We start from the raw sequence: 25946 nt of genomic DNA, 5'->3' as shown, positions 1-25946 counted from the left end.
TCACAGATTGCAGCTCTCCCTGTCCTCACTCCCCCAGGAGCAGTCCTCAAGGCAGTATTGTCACAAAGCAGACACAGCAGAAACCAGCAGTGCTAGGAAATCACTGTTTCTGTCACTCTTAATGTAAGCCCTGAAACTACAGGGCCTTGTAACCAGCAGAGGAAAACAGCTGGCAGCCCTCATTCCCAGCCTGGCAGGTGTCAGGATGGCTCTGACCTGCAGGGCAGCTAACTCTCTCCTGGCAGAGGCACCCACATCCCTTCACAGCCACAGGTGGCACACAGGGGAGCAACCAAAATCAATCATACACCAGAGCAAGGCCCAGAGCCTGACTTATATGGGAAAGGAAGCAGATACACTTATCACTTGGGGAATCAGATGCTTGCCTCAAGGACGTGTAACTGCCTGACCACCACAAACAGCAACATGCTTTTCACATCCATGTGTCTGAGACATCTTGGCGTCTGAGAGGGGTGTTAATATAATCTGCTCCTTTCTCCAATTTAACCTGTTACATTTATCAGAGGAGATGTGTGTTCAAAGGAAGATCACACAGGGAACAGCCCATGCCTGTCCCACTGAGCTAATAAATCATAGGTTTGTGATTCCATGAACATATTTGTTCCATTCAACCTCTTTCAGGTTTTGTGGCAAAATAATGTGACATCTTTTCAGAAAAAACAGGCAATAATAAGAAAGTAAGTGACATTCTCAATACCCCAGGAAGCACAAAATATCAGAAGCCAATAAAGAACTCATAATACATACTTCATAGTCCCACACGCTGCCTATCCCCCCTTATCCTGCACTCCTCACTTCAAAGCAGCTTAAAATACCTCCCGGACTGAAAATAATTTCCAGACTTTGCACAGAGATTATTTCACCCATCAGTAAAAGGCAGTCATTTCTGAAGTAGCATTTAACAGCGCACAGCAGCCTGGAACAAAAGGTGAAGAATAACTTATTTAAAAGAAATGTGGGAGGAAATCTAGAAAGGCAGAACTTTCCTTTCAAAATTTTCTTAGGATATTCAGTTAAAAAAATTCTGCACATTGTGGAAATTACAACAAGTCATCGAAAGAACAAGTTCTGAGATGTTTCACGAGTTGATCAGTCCATCTCCCCCCACCATCCTGATATAGCAACTGCATATTAACTCCTCTGCTGGAGGCTTTTAGCTGGAAAGCCACCAAGTGCAGTAAAAAACATTCCTTGGTGACCTCTCATCCAACACTGAGTAGGTTAATTCAAATAGTCTGGGGAAATCAGGCAAAGGCAAGGCAAAGTACAACAAGACTGTCATTTATATGGCAGTTCTAGAGTAAATTAAAGATTTCCCCACCTGAGCATGAGCTTGCTGACCTGCAGCAAAACCCTGTGGTTTCTTTTTGGGAAGCTATTTGTCATGTTGAAGTGTGTTCTGGATGCTAACATGTCCTTCTCAGCATAGGTGTGGGAGCACACTGTGGACAGCTGTGTGGCCTGGGAATCTTTCCCATAATAAACACACTCACTGCACACAACAACTGTTTCGGCAGCCTGGAGGCACTCCTGCCTTCCCTGCACCCACACAGAGAGATGTCTGCTAAGGGATTCAGGTCCCAGGTTGCTGAGGGGCTTTACTGGTTGTCCCACTGCACACAGACCTTCCTCTGAAGGCATTCTCTGGGCCAGGACCCAGGGTTGGTATCACATCCTCTGAGACCTCCCCACCTCTGCTCATGCAAAAACCACCGCGGCTAGCAGAGAGGATGAGGGCACAGAGCCCATGGGCAGTGCAGGCTTGCAGTAAGGCAGATCCCATTGCCTCTCAGGACTAGAAAGCCATGAAGGTCAAGGCATCTCACTGCCTGCAGGCCAGCACTGGGAAGGAACACACCATGAAAAGTTCTGATACAAAATTTCATCTCACAAAAGAGAGAAGAGCCACACAAGTTTTGGATATTACAGTTAGTTGCACAAAGCTGATCCCATGCAAGAAGCAAATGAAAACTGCAGCAAACGGACAATCACCTGACTCAGAAAACACAAACAGGCACCTTTATTTTCTTCTATAGAATCTCTGCATTCTCAGTATTTGAATGGCAAAGTCAAGGAAGGGAAAGCTCTTCCTTGCAGTGGCAGTTTCTATGGCACCCAGACAACTGTCCATGCTGTCATTTTAGGATTCTCTGCCGCTCTCCTGTTCCGTGGGGGGTTTGTGGAGTGCTGAGGTGTTGCAGGGTGCAGTGGTGGGCGCTTGCTGTCAGCTTGCACAGCTTCCCCCAGCCAGGCAGCAGGGAGGGGGCTGCTTGGGATTTTATCCCATGAAAGCTGGAGCTGCTTCAGGGGCAATTTTAGGGCAGAGTTAGACAGTTTAAATTATTACTCTGTTAACAGGAATAGGCGTCTTTCTTAAAGATGTTCACAGATATCCAATTTAGAAATATTTTTATACAAAAAAAGCTAAGAAAAAAAACCAAAAATCCAGAGCAATAACATTCTGCTCAGTCAATAAGTCTTTGCTTATCCTAGGTATTCTCAAATATAATTACCCTTGGAAAAAAAAAAGTCATTTCTTGAGGTTTTCCCCTCCCAACTAATTTATCCTGACTGCTCTTGCAATGAAATTAAAATCTCTTTCTCTACTTAGGATTTAAAATAATCTATTGCCTGAAACCAATCATCAGAAATCCACATTATAATTTTGTTTGACTAGATAAAGAGAGATAAGTCCCTTCTTTGAGATACAATTATCTTTCATAGCTTAAAAAGAAAGGAACAACGGTGTAAGAAATCATATATTATAAATTATTAAATACTGCAACATGAAAATCAGCCTGTAACAAAAACCCACTCCAGAGAATATTCCTGAATATCAGTATCATCACTTCCTCACATGATCAGAATTCAGGACTTGTGCATTCCTCCACACTAGATGTTAACTATTCTATGTAAAGCTGATAATGTTTCTATCTTGCAGCAATAAGAAGATGGATCCCTGCATTGGCAGCCTCAGGAAGGAACTACAATCCCAAGTTATAATGTTGTGAGTTAATTCCATTACTTTCATCCCTGGAATATAATGCTATTTTATATTAATACTGCTTGCCCTGTGCTAATGAAATCTTAAGTACAGTTTAGGTGTAGGCTTCAAATATGTGTGTGTCACAGATAGAATATTTTGTCTATGGTGGTAGGTGTATATCTATTGCAGGCTTACTATATAAATACATTCACTGTATATCTGAAGGCTCCTTATTGATTATATAAGGAATTCTAAGTGCTCCAAGTCCTTTCCTTCCTCATTTTTTATAAATGAAAGGCAAAACATTGTAATAGGCAATTCTCAGAAAGAACTTCTTAAAATAGTATTTGTAAAATGGCCTTTGGTGGACTGCTCAAGTTAGGAAATAAATAAATTCAGCAACATGAAATAAAACCCCAAATAACTAGAAAATGGATTTCTGTGTTTTTCTTAAAAGCAAATCTGCTCAGAGTTCCAAATCACTGTGCTGTTTGTATGCAATCAAAGCCAAACAGCAATGAGCTTGTGCCTGTGTCTCCACCAGCTGCACAGATCCCTTCGCATTTTTACTTGATTTTCTTTCCACTTCATCTTTGGGCCCTCAGCTCACTGCAAATCCAAGTCCTCCGGTCCCTGAGCATCTCCATCACCCTTCTTCCCCATTCTTGGGGCAGTAGTCAAAGGTCTGTGCTGCCAACAGCCAGGGCTCAGTTATGGGAACCAGATGGACCCTCTTGTTAGTTCATGCTGATGTCACACATGATTCAACTCAGAGCCAAATAATTAGACCATCATCTCCTGCCTTCTGCCTGCAGTTCTTGCTGTGGGAGAGACACAGGCAGCTTATATAATATTTGAGCTGCCTCCCTACAGGGTGCCCCTAGAGAAAAACTGCCAGCCTGTACACAGATATCAGTAGCCTCTTAATGCTCAGTACAACAGCACAAATTCACACTAGCAAAGGAATTGGTGCAATCACATCAATCAGGTCATCTCCACCTTAAATAAAGAAGCAAACTTAATAACAAATTCACTCCCTGACCTGTCTTAGCCTTTGGCCCCTTCCAGCCATCATTTACTCCTTTGCAAGGGTACTGCTATGGATTCATAGCATGGTTTCGCATTATTTGAAGACTAAAAATTATTTTGAAAAACATTTTGAAAAAACAACCTATCTTCAAAGAAGTATTTCTCTTCTCTCAGTAAAACTGCTACTAAATATAAGCAATGCTGTCTTTGAAAACCTACAGAGAGCTGGGAAATGAGACACGATTCCTTAAATATAGCTTCCTATTTCTGAAGTGTACCTTTACCTAATACGTCCATAATGGCTAGAAAAGAATAGGACTGTGTAGGCACTTGAGCAGTGCTAGAAATGGGGAGGAGGAGGTGTTGCTTGCCTAGATTATTTCTAATAATTAAAAGGTTTTCATGCAGCCTTTAACCTGCTAGAAATTGTATAATATGTATTAAATCTCCTTTTTGCAGATCTTCATAATCTGTCCAATGAAGGTAATGTTATTATCAACTGGCATTGGAGAGTTAATGATTAATTTTATAATTTCATGGATATTTTTTGAAATATTATCCTTCACAAAGATGATCACTACTTCCTTCTAACACCATTTGTGTTAGTTCCTTCTTTAAACTGCAGATTCTCCCAGAAGCAGAGCTTAATTCTGTTGGCCATACCCCACTACTAACAATTACTGTCTCAGAATTTCATCTCTTAGGACTTAACGCATCAAATTCAGACATACAGAATACTGATAGTAAACATAGGGGATTTTTAAAAAATAATATTTATGGCTAAATTTGTTTTTATTTTTGGGGATTTTTCATTCAGTTTTCCTGTTCAGAATTATTTTGGTTCCTAAGCACAATAGTTCATTTCAGGTCAGTTCTACCTTCTTCTGCTGTGCCACCCTTACCCTACCTGCTAAAGCACTTCCACAATTTATTGAAGTTTTTCACTCAATACTGAGCATCTTTCTAGATGAGACACTAATTTTAGCATAAATTACCAGGTGGGGTTCCACAGTGTGCAGACAGGGTGTCTGGGGTCATCACAGGGGTACCTCGTGTCGTTCATCTCCAGAGTCATTGTGGCTTTATCACCCTTTTTCATTTGTAACAAACTGTGTCCATCTTGAAGACAGCTTGGCTCATCACAACCAAAGCCACCCATCAGCTCCTGCATGTATCCCTTTTTCAAAAGGGCATGGCAAAAAACAAGATTTCCCTGAAGCACCAAAGCCATCTCTGGCTTACTCGCTCTAGCCTTCTCTCTTGATCTCAAGCCTTGCTGCCTCCAGTGGAGTGATCTTCCCGAACTGCCTCAGATCATCCTTCACAGAAAAGTGATGGACTGTGCTGCTGCCTGTTCCAAGCTTCCCCTCCCCAAGACACTTGCCTCTGCCGCTTGCTCTGAACCCCTTTGTTCCAAAGCGAGGGCAAAACCAAATGTAGCTCAAACCCTTTAGCAGTGTCTGACTGGCCAGTCACGCCGGGTCCGCCCCCAGTCCTCCCCTTTCCCCTTCTCCGAATAAAAGAAGGGACCAAGGCGCCCCCCGCCCCCCGGCTTTGCAACTCTTTCTGCGAGCATCTCTTGTCTGTTTCTTTGTGAAAGCTTCTAACTGCAGAAAATTAGGCAAGTCGAGAGCTGTATTTCTCCCTCTTTGCCTCTGCTGGTGGTATCAGCTTTGCAGTTCCCATTTGCTGATCTTAGAGCTACTGAAATGCTGGATTGCCCGTGCTACCTCTCTGGGTTGCTTGAGGCTTTCTAAGGCATTGAACTACGAGCGCTCGCCGGTAAAAAAGCTGAAAGGATACCTCCACAGGACTGCACTTTTTAATTAATTTATCCTGAAAGTTATGGGCATGCAAAGTTTGACCGCAGACTGAATTTACAAAGCACCATCCGCAAATGGTGCTATCGCTTCTCCTCTCCTGCCCAAGTTAAACAAACAAGGCATTTGAAACATATTGCCAGTTATAAGACTGCTTACAAAAGCCATATTAATGTATTCTGAAGCAAATTCTAGATAACATCTGTAGTGGATTATATAAAAAGCAGCCCTCGTTTTCTCTTTAGCTATACAGGCAATTTCACCTGCTGTTCCCTGTATAGCAATGAAATTCTTAATGATAAACAAAAACTCACAAGTTGAGACAAGACATTCCATTACCGTGGTGATGACACGGTCCATGTGCTTAGAATTTCAGTTTCTATCTACATCCCATGAAGGAACAAATGACTAGAAATCAAATAGCACCACCATGGTCTATTGAGAAACAGTAACCTACAAGGAGCTGTAGAAAAAGTTTAGCTCTTTTTCTCAGTGAAAGACACAAAACCAGAGCTTGCTCTGTGTCAACTCTGTGGTGTCTTATCACAGACAATCTGCTAAAACAATACGTACTTGGTTCAGCTGGTGATTTCTGCTCAATTCCCCCCAGATTCACAGACGCCTTATTTCAGCATTGAACTTCTCTCTAAAGTGTTTGAGTGTGGCTTTTAACACATTGCCTTGCCCACTTGGCTGGACACACTGGATTTCCAGGATATGAATATGTAGCATCTACTGTGTCCACCTTCTTCATCTTTCCCCCCAGCTGACAGAGTCAATGAGTGAAATGCCTCAAAGAAAATTTGGTAACTATATTTCCATGCTAGACATTGACTTGTTTTGTCAGTTGGCTGTCCTTTGTTTCAGGAGAAAACCATTAAATTTACCCCAAGGCACCCATATTCCAGAATTACTTTTTATTTTGCACTTGCTTTATATCAACAGTTTACTAGAAAGAATCACAGAATGATAAAAGATCTGTTTCTGCTAATTAGAAACAGCCAAGTCCCACACTATGTGTGCCACCTTCCAGATTAATTCTTTCTATAACTTTGATTTAGGTTTGGTAAGACACCAATTCCCTTCTCACAGGCCTTGCCATGAAAAAGACACCAAGCTGCCTGCATCACATAACCAATTTCAAAGAATTCAGAAGCAATACATGGTCTTCAAACTACCACAACACTTTCCCAGTATTAACTATGGTGCAGTCCCTGCATTTCACACAGAAACATCATACTTTTCCTTTCCATTCACTGCAACATTGCCCTTGCCCTCCTGCCCTTACACAATGCCAGGCCACCTTCCTGCTTCCAGCCCATTTCATTCTTTCTGCCCCCACAGGAGGTTGGCAATGATGTGAGGCAGCTTTGGTGAGCAGCAGGAGCTGAGCTCTGAACCATCTCCACCCTTTAAATTGAAGGAGTGTCCCACAGGGCAGTGCCTCAGTGCTGATCACACAGCTCAATCAGAAGGATGAGGAGCAGGTTTCTCTAGAATAGAATAGAAATCATCAGTTGAATCTGCTCCTGGGGCAGGAAGAAAAGCTGACTTTAGGAAGACGTTCTCCCGAAATCCCAGCCTAGGGCAGGAGTGAGCAGTGCTGCTGCAGTGTGCCTGGCTGGCACAGCCCCCTGGGACACACACAGCTCAGCACAAAGCTTTTTAACCCCCTCCATTCTGCTCTGATTCTCTTCTATGTGAACATGAGCAGATCAGGCACACACTGAGAAATTGCCTCCCATTAAACAGGTAAATTTTGAATGATTCACATCTGGAAAAAAACTCTCCTCAGCCTGCCTGATGAATTGTCTAGGAGAGACAAAATTTCTCCAAGCTATTTTATTTTTATGCACTTTCTTAATTTCTTTGTCTTTTCTTTTATTGATAGTTTCTTCTTGATGAAAGAAGAGTAGCAAATGCATCTTCCCATTTCATTCTATAAATATTTCAGTAATATGGGTGTATATATCAATAACAAAGGTATACAGTAGAAACTGTCTTTGGTTTATTAAGATTTACTGATGCTTTAAGAATCCATATTCAGAATATGATTACAGGTTGTTTCCTTTATCATTTGCAATGACTTTGACTCTATATTCAACTTAAATCTTAAATTCATACATCACAGCCCGAATAATTTATGATGTATCAATTTATAGGCACAGGAGAATAGTATGAAGTTAAACAAAAATGTCCAGAAAACCAAAAGCAGTTGTGCTGAAAATGACAAGAGAAGTACCGGCCACAAGCATCACAAGAGAAATAGCATGAAGAAAAGTAAGGGGAAAAAAAATACAAGGAAACAAGAAAGATCAGCTGATCAAAATACTCTGCTGTTAAGTTTGTCTTGGTCATCTTGAAAAGGTGTCTTTTAAGGTGAGGTGGTCCCACAGAAACGGGCCATGAGCTGAAGAGACTCAGAATAAATGCAAATTCAGATGTATCCTTGAAATGGTTGAGAATTGCCACAACCTCATTATCTCCAAAGGTCAAAGATTATATAAGATTATTCAATAACCTTAATTTTACAAGCAGTTTCTAAGATCCAGATGAACACATGTGTTTTTCTAACCATTCAGTTTAAGAATTTCAGATTCTAAAAGCTGATTCAGTTTCATTTCAATTTGCATATGCATTTGTAACTGTATTCAGAAATATCCTGTTCTCTAGAGGCACGTGAATACGGACACTGCAGGAGTTGGAACTGGAATTTATCTACCCCTCTACAGACTTAGTGCATGATCTTGATCAGGAGCCCTTTGAATTCTGTACAGGTTAGAGATCTTTGTGTCTCCACAGAACAGTGACCTGTCTGCTCTAACACTCAATCTAATTTTAAGTTTACATGAATAAAACTTCCTTAATTATAGGGTCATAGTACAAACAAATTTCTTAAAGTTGTGATTAATTAAAATGTTGTGATGATAATTACTGTATATACATAAGTTGTGAATATGCTTCTGAATGGAATCTACAGTTTCTGATTGAACCCTTGGTCCTTTTTCTTCCCCTAATTTTAAGGTTCACAAACCAATTTCCTTCTCAGTTACTCTGAAGTGAATATGAAGTAACTCTAGAAATAATCTTTTAGGTACTGAAATCTTGTTCCTATATCAGGTACAGACAACTATATCCAAGATGACAGCAGAGTGTCTGTAATTGCTAAAGCAAAAAGCCTAAAATTTTAGATATGAAACATCAAATGATACAAAATCTGAAGCCAAGCAAAGTTTCAGAGAGTCCTTTCAGAAACTGTTAGCTCTGAAATGACAAATATAACATTAGATGCTGGAAACTGTATCAGCTACATCAAGTTTTCTTTTCTAGATTTCATAATAAGAAAGATCTCATGAGGATAATCCAAATGATCCCTATTTAAGATAATTCCTCCAACAAACATGAGTTCTAAAATGCACCTGTGAGAACTGTGTCATCTACTTCACACTCAAACTCTTGGACAAAAAAATCCCACCATTGACAAACCCCAGATGAAACCACAGGTATCTGTCAGCAAAGGACAAGTGATAAGAGATGACACTAGAAAAGTGTAGATCAAAACTATTTCCATAGATAAACTATTCAGCTCCTGTCTACAGATAAATGATGCCAAACATTAATTACTATGATACATTAATATTTTTCCCACCTTCATTACAGTGATATTAAAGTCCATTTTTGGCAATATAGTTGATAATGACTGACATCGAATTGCCATGAAAAAGCTGACAACCATTCAAGCAATGTTCTTTATGGAATATGCTCCATCAAAGTTGATGCAAAGCTTTCCAGTGAGTCAAACACCGAATAGTCAATCTAGAGCTACAGACACCTGATTCATTCTTGCTCAGTTCAGGCACAAACACCCTTTCAATAGGACTTGTCTGCTCCCTTAGTCTTAAAAAATAATGTAAGAGTCAGGATAGATCAGAAAACATTCTCCTAAAAATATGCTATTTCTGCCTGGTGTATCCACATCCAGTGCTGAATACAACACAAATATTTGCTTGGTAGAAGTGGGGAAAAAAAAGTTTAGCATGCATTTCAGATTATAGCATGCTTCAGTATCCAAACAGTCTCTGACATCAAAGAGGTTTCTTTAGTTACACATTTTGCATACAGTACCAGTTAGAAGTCCAGTCTGAGGTCTTCTTACATACCCCTTTTATGCCAAATGTGTTTCTCTTATACAAACTAATAAATACTCACTAGGCAGAAAGAGTAAAAAATCATCAACTGTTCTCAGCCCTGCTTTGAGGTTTTGAAGTGGCCATTACGAAGAGGAACAGGGAGTTTGCAACTGAAGGAAACAAAAAATATCTGGTAGCATTACCAGGTGTCCCATGCTGATTATAATAATGCTCTTGCTTGTGTACAGCCTGGCTCAGTGCCAACTTCAGCATTTCTTTGCTCCACTTAGTCACCTAAATAATTTGATCTTGGATGTTTCTGGGCAGCAACAAAACATGAAAGTGTATTTTGGGAATCCTGAGATGCAATCATTACTGTGTCCCTGCTGCACTGACCTGTCTCACCAGTACTTTGGCACATTAACAGCTACTGCTGGCCAAGCAGCAAGATCCAGGTATCCCCTCACATGCAGGCTGCTAGTGCAACAAACCTGAGGATTTCTTTTTCCAGATTGCTCATCAATAGAAATATCTCATTGCTAATCAATAAGCCAGCTCACCATAACACTACTTACTCCCCCTGGCAGTCACTGTCTCAGCAGACCCCTTTCTAAGCGGCTCTCACATCGTCACACACAGATTTCCACTGCTGTTCACCCTGCACCACAGAAAAGGCTTCCACAATTTAGTCATTATTTGCTATCACTATGGGCTTTTTTTCTTCTTAAAAGCAGAACATAGGTTTTCCTCATTTCTGAACTGAGGCTGCTCCTGGCATTGCCAATCCTCTGACCCATGATGCTTTCCCCTGAAGATTTCCATGCCAGTCATGTTCAAATCTGTATCTGTACATCCATCTTCATGGCACTTGTTAAGAGCTCAGGGAAAAAACGATTTTTATTTTTCATTTGATTGATGTTGCAATGTTCAGGATGAGAACAGATGATAAGAACCAATTGTAGAGTGGACAAAGATTCTCTCTCAGCTACTTGTTTTCTGAATATAAAGAATACCAACATTCATAAGCCACAAAAAGTCTGCTGAAATCTGCCCAACGACTATATAAGACAGATGATGAAAAGAAACTTCAACAGTAGCAGTCTTAAATGGGAATAATTTAACTTGAACTCTTTGGTGGAGTTTTGTTCCTTTTTTGTTTCAAAATTTAAAAACCGTCCTAATTTGAAAAACATTGTTTGCAATATGGTCAGGATTTCCCCTTAAGCCGCCATGAATTAAATGTCCTTAGCCTAGAAACATCTCAACAAGACTTTCAGGGCTGAGTACCAGGTATTTCTGTTACTTCTCCCTGTCATACCCTCTGTTCACAGGCTCTAAAGGTACTGCTCCACTCTTCTGGGGGAGAATGGCTTTGCTACCAAACAGCACGTAGTTGATGAGCTCTGAGTGCTTCACTGCAGGCAGCAAAGCCACACATGCTTTGTGAGGGTATATACATAAAAGAAAGAAATATATAAAATATATACAATTCTTTTTTTTTTCCCCTACTGGTTTAAAATATACACATAAAGAACCATTTTGCAAAGCTGAGACTAGTGTTGAAAAAATTTATCCTTTCTAATATCACCCAATAATCTACAATTCCAGATATGTCCATCATGAAACAAGCAATATACTCCCTCTTACACGAGCTCAAAGTGAAAAGGAAAGTTAGAAACCAATATTTAACTTCTCTTTATTTTGTATGATGATCTCCTAGAAGTTTGTAATGGGGAATGAATAGTTCTTTGCAGAGGGGTGGGCTGAGAGGGAGAACACCTCACTGGCAAAGTCCCACAATGATCCATGACAGAGCCCCAACATTGCAATTCCACAGCTTGCAACTTTCTAGTACTTCCTATTACCTCCAGACATCTCTGTTCAGGAGACTTCTGAACATTCCTGCAGAGGAGGGTGACTCAAGGAAACACCAAGAAGTCTTTTGTCTTTCTTAACCATTCCTGCATACAGCAGGATCCACCAAGAGCTGTGATTCTGTTACTCAAAGCATGTGTCCTTAACCAAGCAGGTTAGCATGGTCCAGTCATTTCTTCGAATATAGGACTTTAATTCACTAAAAGAGAACTGGTTTGTACAGCTGATAATGCCCCTCAGTCTGTAAGTGGAATAAAAATGTGGATTACTTGAATCCTCTGAGTCATCCCCTGTGAAAATCTGCTGCAACATCAGAAATATTGGGCCTCGAGGCTACCTTAGCAGGAGTGTGGTTGTTTAGTTTGTGCTTACAGGGACAGCAACGGCCTTGACACCAGACACTGCCAGGATATCGGCAACCTGCACGTATTTTAGACCCTTTAGGAGTCTGTCTACTGGCTCAATTTTGCTGGAAAGGCTTTTCAGTTTCATCTTTATTATATAAACCAAGCTAACTTAGTTAAAGGAGTATTTAATCTATTTCTCTTGATGCTTTCTATTTCTCTGCTTTTAAAATAAGTCAACAAGCTAAAGAGACTATGAACTAGATCTGCCCAAGGGTAATGCCAGAAGGCGCATGGATTTTCAGTAGCCCTCAAGTCTCAGAAGTCCATCTTTGAAACTAAATTTGCAAAAGTTTACCATTCTGATGCCAACTTAAAATTGCTAATTTTACATACAGGAGTGATTAACATCAGAATCTATTCTGACAACTTACAAGGAACAGACTGTAAAACTTTAACCAGTAATTTCTTCATCAACCTTACATCTTTTCTTTTTACTCTGTAGTACTAATTTACAAACAGTGTGGGATAAAATCCACCATATCTTTAAATGAATTGGTTCAATGGTGAATTTCCCGCCCTGAAAAAATATTTTCTGTAATGTTCAGCCTTTTGCTATCATTGAACCTTTACCCTGTGTTTTACTACAAATGAAATACAATCTTGAGTAGGCCAGCAACACTCAAAATAATGCTGTAGACCTATAAAGAAACCTCTGTAATTTAAGTTTGAATTCCAGGGACCTTCTTAGATATATACTACAATCTATAAAGAAGTTTACAGAGGAAAAAACTCGCTTTGTATTTTATTCTGTTAGATTTTTGGTGTCTTAGTCACTAAAAGCTGTTACAAAAACACTGTGCTATATTGACAGAAATAATAGCTCTATTGCAGCTACATCACCTACATTGTGAAACTCAGAGCAATGCAGAGAACAAGAAAACAAAGCAAAAGAAGGGACTAAACACCTCCACTGGGCAGACCACCATTAAACAGAGTGAGGAGCAGGCAGAGTGCAGAGCAGCTCAGGAATTTCCTCAGCAGCTCTTGTGGAAGCAGGAGAAGGGACATGCCCTGTTCTAAGCAGGGCCTGGCTGTCAGCCACTCTGGGAGCTGTCCACGCTGCTGGAGTGACATTTGCTGAGGATGTGGAGGCAGACAGCTCCTGGGGCAAGGCACCACACTCTGACCCAATGCACTGGCTCCCCTGGACCCTGAGTAATATCCCTGCCTCGTGTAAGCTGCTGAAATGTGCTTCTTCCTTTCTTAGGCATGGATACAATTCTGACTATTTATATTGGTGATAACTTATTAATATCAACATATGTCAATATTATCACACATGGGCTTCCATCTCAAAAGATCAACTGAATAAAGGGCAACTTAATAGTACTAAGTAATCTTCAGACAGATGCAGCTTGTTAAGCAAAACCATCTGCAGCAATCTGCTCCAAAGGGTTTTTCTGTTTACTAAAAATACTTTTGAAAATATTTTCAGAGAGATAAGGAAAAACAAAGGCAGGCAGCATTAATAATCCCCTTTATTTTCCAAAACACTTTTTCATTTGAAGCTTAATACTCAAATAAAGACCACAACTGTTCAGGCAGTGCCAGTACCACTCCCTCTCAGTCTGACCAATGTTAACTCCTTTGCTCCCCTGTGCTTCCTTCACTACCAATTATCCCTTGATTTCTCCATAAAATACAGTCTCCTGGGAGCATACTCTGTCTTTCTCTTCTGTTTTGGGACAGAGCATGACAGGGTATCTCATCTCTTCTGTGAGGTACAGCCCAGGTGTACTAAACTAAGAACCTTCGTGAAGTAAAAACAATGAGCAACTCGCCCATGCTAGACTCATTTCCAGTTCAGTGACCCAGGGGAATTCCAGGTTTCTCTGTTTGTGGAGATCTGCAATATGCTTACATATAAGGAGAAACTCCTGAACCGTGTAGTACCTAACAATTGCAGGTAGCTCAGCTGAAGCAGCACTTGCAACAGTTTCAAGAGATGGAGAAACCCCTCTCTTGTATTGGATTAACTCATCACGATCCCCATATTGATTTACAGTCTCTTAATGATTGGCTCATTCCTGCTTTACAGAAAACTGACATCACCCTGGTGGTGAGGAGCAATCCAAACATGAATCCAGATCCCTGAAGAAATCCTCCCAAGATACTCACATTGAAAACTTTGACTTCCACATCCCTATCAAAGTGCTTGAGGCAGAAGTTGATGGTGGGAATCAGGACACCAACAGTTTAACACTGAAACACACTTCACTAATAACTGTGGAACTTGAAAACATGCAGTCTTCCCTATGAAATGCTGTGTACATCTTCCAATCAATCCCTAATTCAACACTGGCAAAGACACAGATCTCTCACATCCCCAGACCATTTAGAGTGGGAGAACAGTATAATTTTTAGGCAAGTCAGGTAAAAGCAGTGGCTGACACCTCTACAGCGTTCATTACAGACTTATTTAATTTTATTCAAGGGCATCCAGACCATGTGATCAAAGAACATGCACTGTTCTGGTCAGGGAACCAAAAATCTTCAATAACCATGGGGTTTTTTTCCTCTAATTTTTGATACTTAATTTCTGCCCTTGGTTAGATTTTACTGTAACTGATTTCTCCATCTCTGAAACAGGGATAATGCTCATTACCAAGAAGAGCTTTCACAGTAATTGCTTTGGAGCATCTGGGGAAAAAAAAAGAAAAAAACAAGAGAGAAGTGCTATTTTTAATAATATTGGCTCAATTTGTCAGTGTTGGCAGATGACTGGAAGTGCACCCACATTAGCAGAGTGGTTTCTTTTTCTTTAATAATGTGCTCATATTTGCCAAATGAAGAGCCTCAGTTTTTTCCAGATGACAGAAAGTCTTAGCCAAATCAATAACAAATTCCTAAATAAAAGAATGTGTGCACATAGTACCATCTTTTTACATAATTGCTTCATTTCAGAAAGGCACAAGCAGGCTGATAGAAGATCCATACACCAGAATTAATTATGGCCAAACACTTTTGTTAGTTTTTACAGACATTATTTCAGTGGAGCATTTGAAAGTGAGCTGAAGGTGTGTTGAGTTTATACATCTAAGCTATTCCTCATTGACAAGTTAATGACTGTCTTTTGCCATAAACTTCTTCAAGCTAGTGCATGAACAGTCAATATCAGCCAGCGTGATGAAAAAGCCAAATTACTCAGTGCAATTTTCAGCTAAAATGTATAAACAATCATTGTAATTAAAGAGATTATAAAAAAGATGGATAATTTAAAAGCCTACTCTCTTAATGCCTCTCTCTTCCTTGGCCTAGATTAGCCCCTGAAAAGGAAGCTCGAGAACAAGGAAATGAGAAGGAAAAACAGTCTGCGTTTATTAAAAAAAAAAAAAAAAAAAAGTTGTGATGTTTTGAGCTTCAACCCCCCCTGGAAGTCAGGATTATTCTTCACTTCTTTCCCATGAATCTGCTTTTGCAAGTGGTGTTTTTATTTCTCCTTCTTTCAATATGGGCATTTTAACACTGTGCTGAGACCATATTGCTGCCATAAGAATGCCCACAGAAGAAAAATGAGTCATAAACCCATTCAAAATGACTTAGCCACTGTTTCTAGAGGAAAAAAAAAATAAAAAACAACCCAAAAAAACCCCCAACTATTTGTTCCAACTATTTGCTGTAACAATGAAATACTGATAGATATTTGTATTATCAGAGTTCAGTTTCATGCTTGTGTTCCAGTGAACTACACACAAACAGAAGAATTTAGTTATAAGGACAAATTTCTGCCACTGCAATTGTGTCCTTTTTAAGAACTTCTCTTGACAGAATGGCATAACATGACAATATCACTCTGCTGGCTAAAAGCTGCTGCAGGTGTGGCCTTATTCAAAGCTGTGCTTTATTTAAACAGTAAATGAAAAAGCATTAAATATTGTTATTGATCCAGGTAGCCAGCCAAGATCTGAACCAGAAAATACTCAAATAAGAATGGCTTAGTGAACAATATCCATAAAATCTGCAAAGTGAAATTCGCTTGCCATCAAATCACTGTTCTAGTATTAATTAATGTGCCAAAGTTTATCTACAGACATTTCAGTTACAGACTCAGAAAAATGTCTGTGGCAAACATTGGACCCCATTCTGCTGTCTAGGAATTGTATCTCATCATGGTAATAGTAGAAATCAAGCCACTACTAAGATTTTGTCTCATGGTTTAGCTGATGTAGTCATTTTAAGACACAAAGGTCAAATCTCTCTTGGAGCCAAACTTTAAGAAGTCAATTGGAGTTTTTTTCCAACAAACAATAGCCAATTAACATACACTGCTTCTACTTTTCACTGGTTGTCAGAGAAGTAGCTCTTGGATATTTCCTTCTTGTGAACATTATGCATTAGAACTTTTTTAAAGGAGCAGGAAAATTGAAATAGAAACAAATCAGCAGAAGGTGGGGAGAGGGGCATAAGAGGAACAAGCTTTTCTATACATTCCATCATGGTGCAGGAATTAAGGTCACTCTGCTGCACTAACATGTAAAGATCAAGTTCTGCTAGGAGAAAGCCCTGCTGGTTGCTGGCAATGCCAGAGACACCTGAACCCCCTGGACACGTGGAACACAGGGTGTGGGTTATAGCATAAGCCAGCTGCTGTTTCAGCATCACACTGGCCAGCAGAGAGAGACACTGGAAACAACACCTGGAACACCTGCACACCCCGAGGCCATGGGCATTTTTAGCACACAAAGCAAGGAGTCACTTCACATTACAGACCACTCTGCAAAATAAGCCAAAAATTGCTTGAGTAGAACTATGCATTTCAAGGGACCAGTGCTAAAAAGGAGCCACAGATCTAAAGCTGGCTGACAGGGGGTGTCTGGGTGAGATCTTCAGAGAGCACATTCTCATCCCTTACATGCAAAGCAGCAGAAACGCACTGATGAAATTCCTTCCCTGCACTCTGTACTCAAACACTGAATCTTCTGTGACCATAGAAGAACCTGTTCTGATATTTCTGTCATAGTATGGTACTTGCTACACTCCAAATGAGGGTTGCTCACCCTAAGAATCATTTCTGTATGATGCACTCTGACACACTAATCCATTACTGAGCATGCAATTTCAGTGGCATGGACAAATGATCTACACACAGTCATTTACTTTTGAAACGGTGCAGGGAATTTTCACAAGCTCAGTTTATCAAGACAGCACCCAGAAAATGCATGCAGGTGTCAGTGGGCATGATGGACACCTTAGGAACACACTTCCATGTACCACCTCATTACCTCTCTTCAGAGGCAGCCTGGTTCTCTTTCCATGGAGAACTTTTGCCTCAGTAAAACAAGGAAGCTGCAATGACTAGCTGAGAAATCCTGTTCTAAATGACAACCCATGATTAATTACATCTTACTTGCATAATTAACTCTGGTGGCCTTAAAAAGGAAGACCAAAATATTACTTATCCCAGTGATTAGGCTTCCTTCTTCCTTAAAAACTTCTTTGCACACACTCACAAAATGGCAGAGCAAGCACTATGGCAAAGGACAAAATTGAGATCGAGCTCATGAGAACCATCAAAACAACCCTTTGGAGGTTTGTAGCTGTATCACACCAACTTCCCTCATCCACTTGTTCTCTTTGTTACCAACATCATTTCCTGGAAATAAAAAACCTGAAAGTGTTTAAACAGATAATTCCTAAAGTACCTTTTAAGATATTGATAGCCTCACAAGCTTCAGGATAATGCAGTACTTTATTTAGCCACAAAAAATTTACTTTCTTTGTTACCAGTATTTCTTGAAGGTTTCTTACTCTTCTTAGCTCTTATTTGGCCAGAGAAAAAACAAAGAACAAAAATGAAAAATAATTCAGGAATTGCTCAAGGGAGAATATTAAGAAAAGAGTCATTAAACAGATATTTTGTTTATTCAGTTAATAAGCTTCATCTTTGCCGTGCTGTGCAAGTTCTTCCCTCAGATTCCCATTAAGAAGAGAAGTTTTGCATTAGCCTTTACACCTTTCCACATGGTGGAAGCTGTCTTGTGCCTCAAGAAGGACTAAGAGGTTCTTCCCCAGAAGTCCCATGAGGGAGAAAGTTACAGAGAGGAAGCTGGGATAAAACTCATTACCATGAGTGAGGAATTTCTGAACCTGGATAATTTGTTAACCCTGGATTGAATTTAAGTACACGAGATTGCACACAACTGTTCAGAGGAAGGGAAATTCTACCCCACCACTGAAAGGCAGGGCCTCTCATAGTCCTTGCCCAAGTATTTCTGTGGTAGGTTGAAAATGAGATTTCAGCATGAATTCACTTCAATGTGTGGCCTTTGGTGGCTTTGAGGCTGTGCCAAGGACTACAGAAGGATGCCATGCAGAAATGCAGAGATGCTATTGAGGTGCAGAAACATCTACAGTTCTACCTTATCTCCATCAGCAGCACTGCAGGGAAGAGCTACACAAGGTGCAGGAGACATGAAATACATCCATGTGCTCCCACATCAACCTGGAACTGCAAAACCCACACTGATGCTGTGCTGCACAGCCCAGCCTTGCCCAGTCCCCACCACACACAGGTCTACTACACAAAAAATCCTTGCAACTCTGCTGGTATTTTTCCTGGTACCAGAACATCTTTCATGGGAAAAAAAAAGGTCAGTAAAACCAAACAAATTAAATACAATGCTGCCCTAATTAAGTAGCTTAGTGGGCATAATTGCTTATCTGAGGAATTCCTTGATTTTTTTGTAGGTTGGTTCAGGTGTCTCACCTTCTGGGGTTGGAGGCACAGGCTAGCAAAATCTCATGCAAATGATTTGAAACAAAAAAATTTGATGAGAAAAAAATTTAGTAAATTAATGAGTCTGCCTTTCCAGACACAAAAATAAATATATCAGCGTTATCACAAAATAACTGAGAATTAAAAAAAAAATAATTCTGAAGATATAATGGGAAAAATATTTTATTGCAAGCCAAAGATCTTCAGTTTTCACTTTGATTTATTTATGCAGCAGCACTTTGGGGTATGGTAAAATTACAGAACAACAGTCTTCTGAAATTTGACAAATTTGTCATGTGAACAGATGGGCTGTTAAGAACAGAAGCTCTGAACTGGGATTAAGGATGATTTGGTCTTGAAGGATTCCATCTAACTGCTAGTTACAGCTAAAACATCCAGATATAAACTTAGATTGTTATCCATCTATTATAAATCATTCTGTTCCTTGTTCAGATAAGCTGCATATACCTCTCCTTGTAAACTTTCCCCCACTCCTCTGAGTCTTTGAAAAAAATTACACTGGACATCAGGTTGGAGAATTAATACTGGCTGACCAGAAAAATGAATGCCTTTCCCTCTTGACATTTCAGCCATCACATTGAGTTATGTTGCTTAAATCTAATCATAGCGTGCTGCCTTGTACCATGCTGTTCCACCTGATGCAATAAATCACTGAGTCCTGGTAAAATCAATCCATGCTCAGCTGCAGCACTGCTATTGTACCCCACTGGTTTGTAGCATGTTTAAGAGATCCAGCACAAAACTTACACTGCAGCAGACTGCTCCATTTCATGAGTGTTGGAATAGCATTTCAGGAATAGTAGAAGCCAAGGGATATATTCACATACTTTTATGTATCTAAATACAACCACTTGGCTTGGAAAGTCATGCTCTGCTGCATGAACCAGTTCATGACTGCAAGCAGAGCATGCTCTTCACATGTTTGAAGAAAGATTCCCATGCACTGTGCCATTGATCTGTGTCTCTGACTTCCTCACCCAGATCAACACAAGGTTACTGTACCCAATGTGAAACATGGTTGTCTTTATGTACCAGTAGCCATTTCCCAGTTTGGTTTTCCGAGGGGTTTCTGCTGGAAATAAAATGTTTCATAGATGTGTGTGTGTGTGTGTGCACGTGTGTCTGCAGATGTTATTTCAAGCCTAGAAATCTCAAAGTACTAGGATGACCTAGAAAAAAAAAAAGTTGGTATTTCACAGCAAGCCTAGCCAGTAATAGCTTTGGACTGAAGTGTCAAAAAAACCCAAAAAAACCCCCACCCACAAAACCTCTACGAGTCTGTGACCACAGCTGCCATAAATAAATCTCCAAACCCAGGCAAGGTAATAAAACTCTTCTAGCTGGCATTAGGGATTACAAATAAGAAAAATGACTCAAATACTAATCTGTTATAGTACTTCATTAATTAGATCTTCAACTTGTAGAACACAATTTGCAGGAAATACTGTGCAGTTATGTACAGTAATTTACACAAAGACTGCTTGTCACAATCCATTTGTTTGGCTCATAATTTTCTTCTCTGCTCTGTCTTATTCACTCATTAACTGCTGTAACAATTTCCAAACATGAATCTGCTGTAGCTTTCAAAGAGTATTTGCACACCTTGAGGTACACAGACACTGCAAACTGAATGGTCAACACAAATCAACTTCACCATATGTCAGTGCAAGTGAATAAAACTTAATCCCTGCAGCCTGCCATTGAGAATCTTCCCCTAAAAAAACAAGCAAACAAAAGTTATCAGGCCAGCCATTAGAGTCCTAACTCTTGAGCAGGTGAATGCACTTGCAGCCTTGGTACACTCATGGGAGTTGCTTGGTGTTAGCTAATAGGGTTCCCAAAGAAGCTTTAGGACCAGAAAACTTTTTAAAAGTTATCAATAAGACAGATGAAAAGAAGACCTACCCTTCAATGATCAAGTTCAACTAACTTTACCAGATTTAAACAGGAATGATTCAAGTTGCAGAAATTTAGTATGCCTTTAGGTAGGTATCATTACAAGGAGATACTTTTCTTCCTTGCTTTACCTGCTATTTTCCACCTCCCAGTATTAACACTAGTGTAATATCACTGACACCTACAATTCCCATTTTAATCACGCAAGACCCCAAAACTGTATTACATGTGGCACTAGAGAGAGCTGAGTGTATTCCCAATTAAACCTGAAGATTGACAAAGATGTATGTACTGCTCATTACAAAAATGCATTACTCATCTAAAGCTGTCGTGGGATGATTCATGAGCAATTCATTGGTAAGCTATGCCAAAAGTGTCCCTGTTCAGAGTTCCTTTCTAAATTTAGATTCCACAGCAGTTCACTTTAAAAGAAATATTAAATCAGTGATGAGATGTGGAATATTATTCTTTTAGATAAAAATAAGAGGTTGTCTGGGGATTCTAATTAGTTCAATAAGCTATGAATGAGTATAACCAACTTTAAATACAAAGAATAATTTTGCATTGCTGTTCCACTAATTAAGAAATATCTTCAGTTGTTGTTGAACTGAAGAGTCCTGTTAGCTGTAACTAATAAACCTAGGCAAGTTTTGATGACAATTGAGACTAGATAAACACATTAGAACTTTTTTCTGCATAGGAAACAGTAAAACTTTAGCTTCAGAGTCTTGCCTCCAGCAATGCTTTACATAACTGCATTTTATAAAATGTCATCAGCTCTTTCATTGCCTGAGGACCTACTGTGAGGGAATGCCACAGTTCTATATATGCCACACATATTCTGACTACTTACCAAAATAATAGGAACATCGTTGATTGACTGCATATGGTTCAAGAAGGGTTAAATTGTTCTTTCTACAACTTGACCCAAACAAAAAAGTTTGCAGAAAAAATTTAACTAGATTCAAATTTTCAAATGGACTTCAATTTTGCCTTTGGATATGTGGTGCAGATCGTGCATAAACTTGAATTTACAGCTGAATGCCAAGGAATTGTATTGTTCCTTAAAACTAGTATATGAACAAGCATCCTCTTCCTTCTGCCTACATGCCCTACATGACTAATTAAATATTCTTATTCAACAAGGAAATTGTTTAAATTCAAGACTTCTGTTGCCAATAAAGTGGGCTAAAGTATATTTTACTTGCTAGGTACTTGTACTGTGTAAGGTGGTAAGTTTCCTTACACATCTGGGGTTTATGGGGTGGATCAGAAATTCCCTAATGGCACCAGGTCCCACAGAGCAGCTCTAGAAAGAGACTGCAGACATTCGCCATAAAATTGTTTCTGTCCTAAGATTCTGGGTTTCCAGATGCAGAACAGGAGCCTTGGCAGCCTGGGAAGCCCCAGCTCAAAATAGAGCTCTCGGTATTTTTCCCTATCTGTAAGGTTAGTTTGGCTGCCCTTGCTGGGTAGAGGATACAGCAAATTCTAAAACGTCTGATTTAGTCCCTTTAAAACATGTATTTTCCTTCTGGAAGGAGCATTATTTAACACTTTTGGATGCTAATTTTATTATAACATTCTTAAGTATTTCACGTTTAAATACAAAAACAAATTGAAGTTTTAACTGTAAATTGGGGTTTTGGGGAAAATCTGTAATGCTTAATTAATAATTGCACCCTGGTAACATTGTGCAGGAGGCAAACAGGTATTATAATTCCATATTGCCAGCAGAGTGCAGAGACAAAAGAGAGAAGAGGGAAATTATATCTGAGAAAGGAGCCAGAAAAGCATTTACATGGCCTTTCATCTCTGGCAGAAAACATGGTGATCTGGGAATTCACCTTAGCAATCTTATCATTAGCTCACAGCCTGCCTAAGATGCACAGCAGACTGCGGAAAAAACACGCAGACAGCTTGGAGAGAAAAAACAACATCTTGTTTCACTAAGATCTATGTATTGCCAAAGGACAGTGACATTAAAAAAACAGGAGGATGGCCAAGAGCAGCCCCTATAGCAAGTTTATGGCAAGAACTTGCAGGTGTGTGAGCTGTAGAGAAATCCAGCGAGGAGCATCTGTTGCTTTGATTTTGTATTAGGCACTTACTACCATGCCAAATGAACCTGAAAGCCAATGCAAATCACAGCAACTCTGTGCTTTTTCTCTTGGGGAAAGAAAAAATGTAGCAGGTCAGATAACTCAACCAATTGGGAATAAAACTGAGAACTATGTCAGGGAATAACAAAAAAAGAACTCTGATCCTGAAGAATATTCTCCAAATGCAGTTCATAAAACACAGTGAATAAAGCACATCTACAGTGCTCTATCCAAACTGCTTCCAAGGCTAGGTGCCTCATGAATCCAGCACAGAAATGCATGCAGGCAGCTGTTTATTCTCATCCTAATTTTTTTTCTAACTTTCTTCATATAACAGAACTGAGCACACTGAATGTTGAGGCCCAGAATGTTGCTTTCTTTAACCATTTTATTTGTAGAGCTGCATATCCACTCAGGACTCAATAGCAGCAGTCATTGCCTTTCACCTCACAGGGTGCAGGTCAAATCATGTCCTATTTAATGTCATTCAAAAATTGCCTGAAAAACCCTCCAATTTCTTTCATACTCAGGATTATTCCTACCAGTACAAAGAGCACTCAAGACCAAAGGTGGTGGGAAATGACATATCATTGGTGATATAGGAGTCAAATATTATAAGTTATTCCTACAAACAGAAAGGAGAACATCTGGCGAGCAAATGTGCTGCTATTGTGCATTTCCCAGGGCTGAGAGACAGACCAGGGAGGACATTTGGTGAGAAGAATGAGTGGTGAAAAGTGCACAGCATTACCGGGCAGAGAGATCTGCACAAAGGCCAGACAGCCCTCAGCAACTCAACCCTCCCAGCCATTCCTGCCAATACTGCTGGGTTTTATAATTCCATCAGAAAACACAATGAAAAAGATTTTCTAAAAAGGGAGCAGGGAGGGGAGAGGATAAACAGCCCAAGCCTATGGAATGCATAAAATGCCTGAGTTCCACATCTTTAAGTTGTAAGAAATATGAAAAGAAATCCCCATTAAACTAAGAGTCCAAATGAACTAAAATGAGTACTGTGCCGGAAGACAATATGTCCATTGCCAAAGGCAAAAAAGGAGTTGATGAATGATACAACTACAGCAGACAAAATATAAATCCTTATTTCCCATTCCAAATTTTTTAACAAATTAGTCATGTCATCAGAAGCAGAGATACCTATGCTTCCATCCTGGCTAATCTACACCAAGAGCAGATGATGTTAGACACAACTGAGCAGGATTCAAAGCTTCATGTTATGTACAGTCAGGAAACTGAAATGTTACTGCTTTTTCTGCTTTTAGGTACCATGCCCTCCTCAGCATTCACTCTTGCCTACTGATGCCCTTTGCAAAGGATCCTGAGCAATTTTTACCCCTAAATTATGGTTCCATGGCTTCATTATTCTTTTAATTCTCTCTTTTGCTATCACAAGATAGGAATAAAACTTTTTCACATTGATCATCTTTCTAGACCCTATGAACCAACACAAGCATGAAATAATTGCCAGGCTGCTCTTTTCAGTTCCAGCCTCTCTTGAAAACCACACATTCCTCAAAAGAAGTTAATCTGCCTTTAAACAGCAGCCTTTTTCTTGTAAAATAATCAGGTGTGAGTTATAGCACTGGGTTTCTGCTCTGGATGTCAGTGGCTCTGCAGCCAAGCTTGGTAGAAATGAAAGCCTGAAGCCCTGATCTTTAAATAAATGCAAGGTGGTAGCAAAGCTTCCCTCAGTTTAAGGAATACAGTCCTCTAGCTGGCTTGCTCAAACCATCAATCAATACACACCTCACCCCCCCTGGTTTCTATGCCTGGGGGAGAAACTTTGCAGATTGGCCACTCTGACCCTTTCAATGTCATATTTAAATGTGTAGTATATCCTGTCTTATCCAATAGGAAGATTTACTTAACTTGAAACATATTCCCCAAGATAACATCATCCAAAGGAAATTTTGTTTTCTTAATTGAAAAAGATAGAAGAGAGCATAGGTGTGTGTCTCTAACATCTCCTACATCCCCTGAAAGACAAAATGTTGCATCCAGATTAAGTGGGTTATAACTTCCAGGCTCCATTTATCTAATGTGTTATGGGAGATAATTCCCCATTCTCTGAATTGTTGTGCAGCAATATAAACTTGGTTTTCAGAAGAATTCCCCCTGATTGCTAAAGCCTTTCAAGCTGTCTATGATATCAATGGTACTAATCACATTTCCCCTCCATGGCCCTTCCTCTCTTTTCCCTCTAAAATCCAGAGATGCTTCTATATCAACATTAAATGAACTTGTTTGCTGCCTAGAAGCCAAATTAAATGTGCTCTTTTATACTCAGCACTCACAGAATAGGGAGAAATAAGAATAAATGAGAGCCATTAATTAAAGCTCACAGGGAACTACATTGTTGCAAATGGAAAACAAAACCTATTTTCCCCGTAACTATTATTTTATGCTAAATGCATCATAATTGCTATTCAAGACCAGATTAAGAGTTTGTTTTTCCAACATGTACTTTCTTTTTATTTGTGATCAGACTGCAGACTAAGTCTGACTCTTTCTATTCAAATCTAGGCATGAGTTTTCAGAGCCCTGGCTATGTCTGGTGCTACTGTGACTGTAGAGACCCAACAGTGAGGCTGAGCAGTGTGACTTGGGATCATTCTGTGCTCACTTGCAAATTCTTCACCCTATATTTATATTCACCTTCTCAGGATAAGGAGGGCAGAGGGTCTCTGGTCAATAATTTGCAGTTGTGGTACAGATGGACCCCATGCCTTGCATGTCTTTGGACACAGGGCTCACAGACAAAGCCTGGGCCAAGGGGTCTGCAAGCCTTCAAGACTTTTTTAGGCCTGGCCATAGAAAGAGTCTTTCCTTGCTAAAAGCCCTTCAAGTAAGCATGGTTTTAATTTATCTAATTGTAAGACTTCCAATTTCAAATTTACAGAGGTGAATTGTGTTGAAATATCAAAAA

The sequence above is a fragment of the Corvus hawaiiensis genome, chromosome 16, assembly GCF_020740725.1.
Source record: "Corvus hawaiiensis isolate bCorHaw1 chromosome 16, bCorHaw1.pri.cur, whole genome shotgun sequence".
Lineage (NCBI taxonomy): Eukaryota > Metazoa > Chordata > Aves > Passeriformes > Corvidae > Corvus > Corvus hawaiiensis.
The sequence above is the reverse complement of the archived record's forward strand: the minus strand, read 5'-3'. Positions refer to the sequence as shown.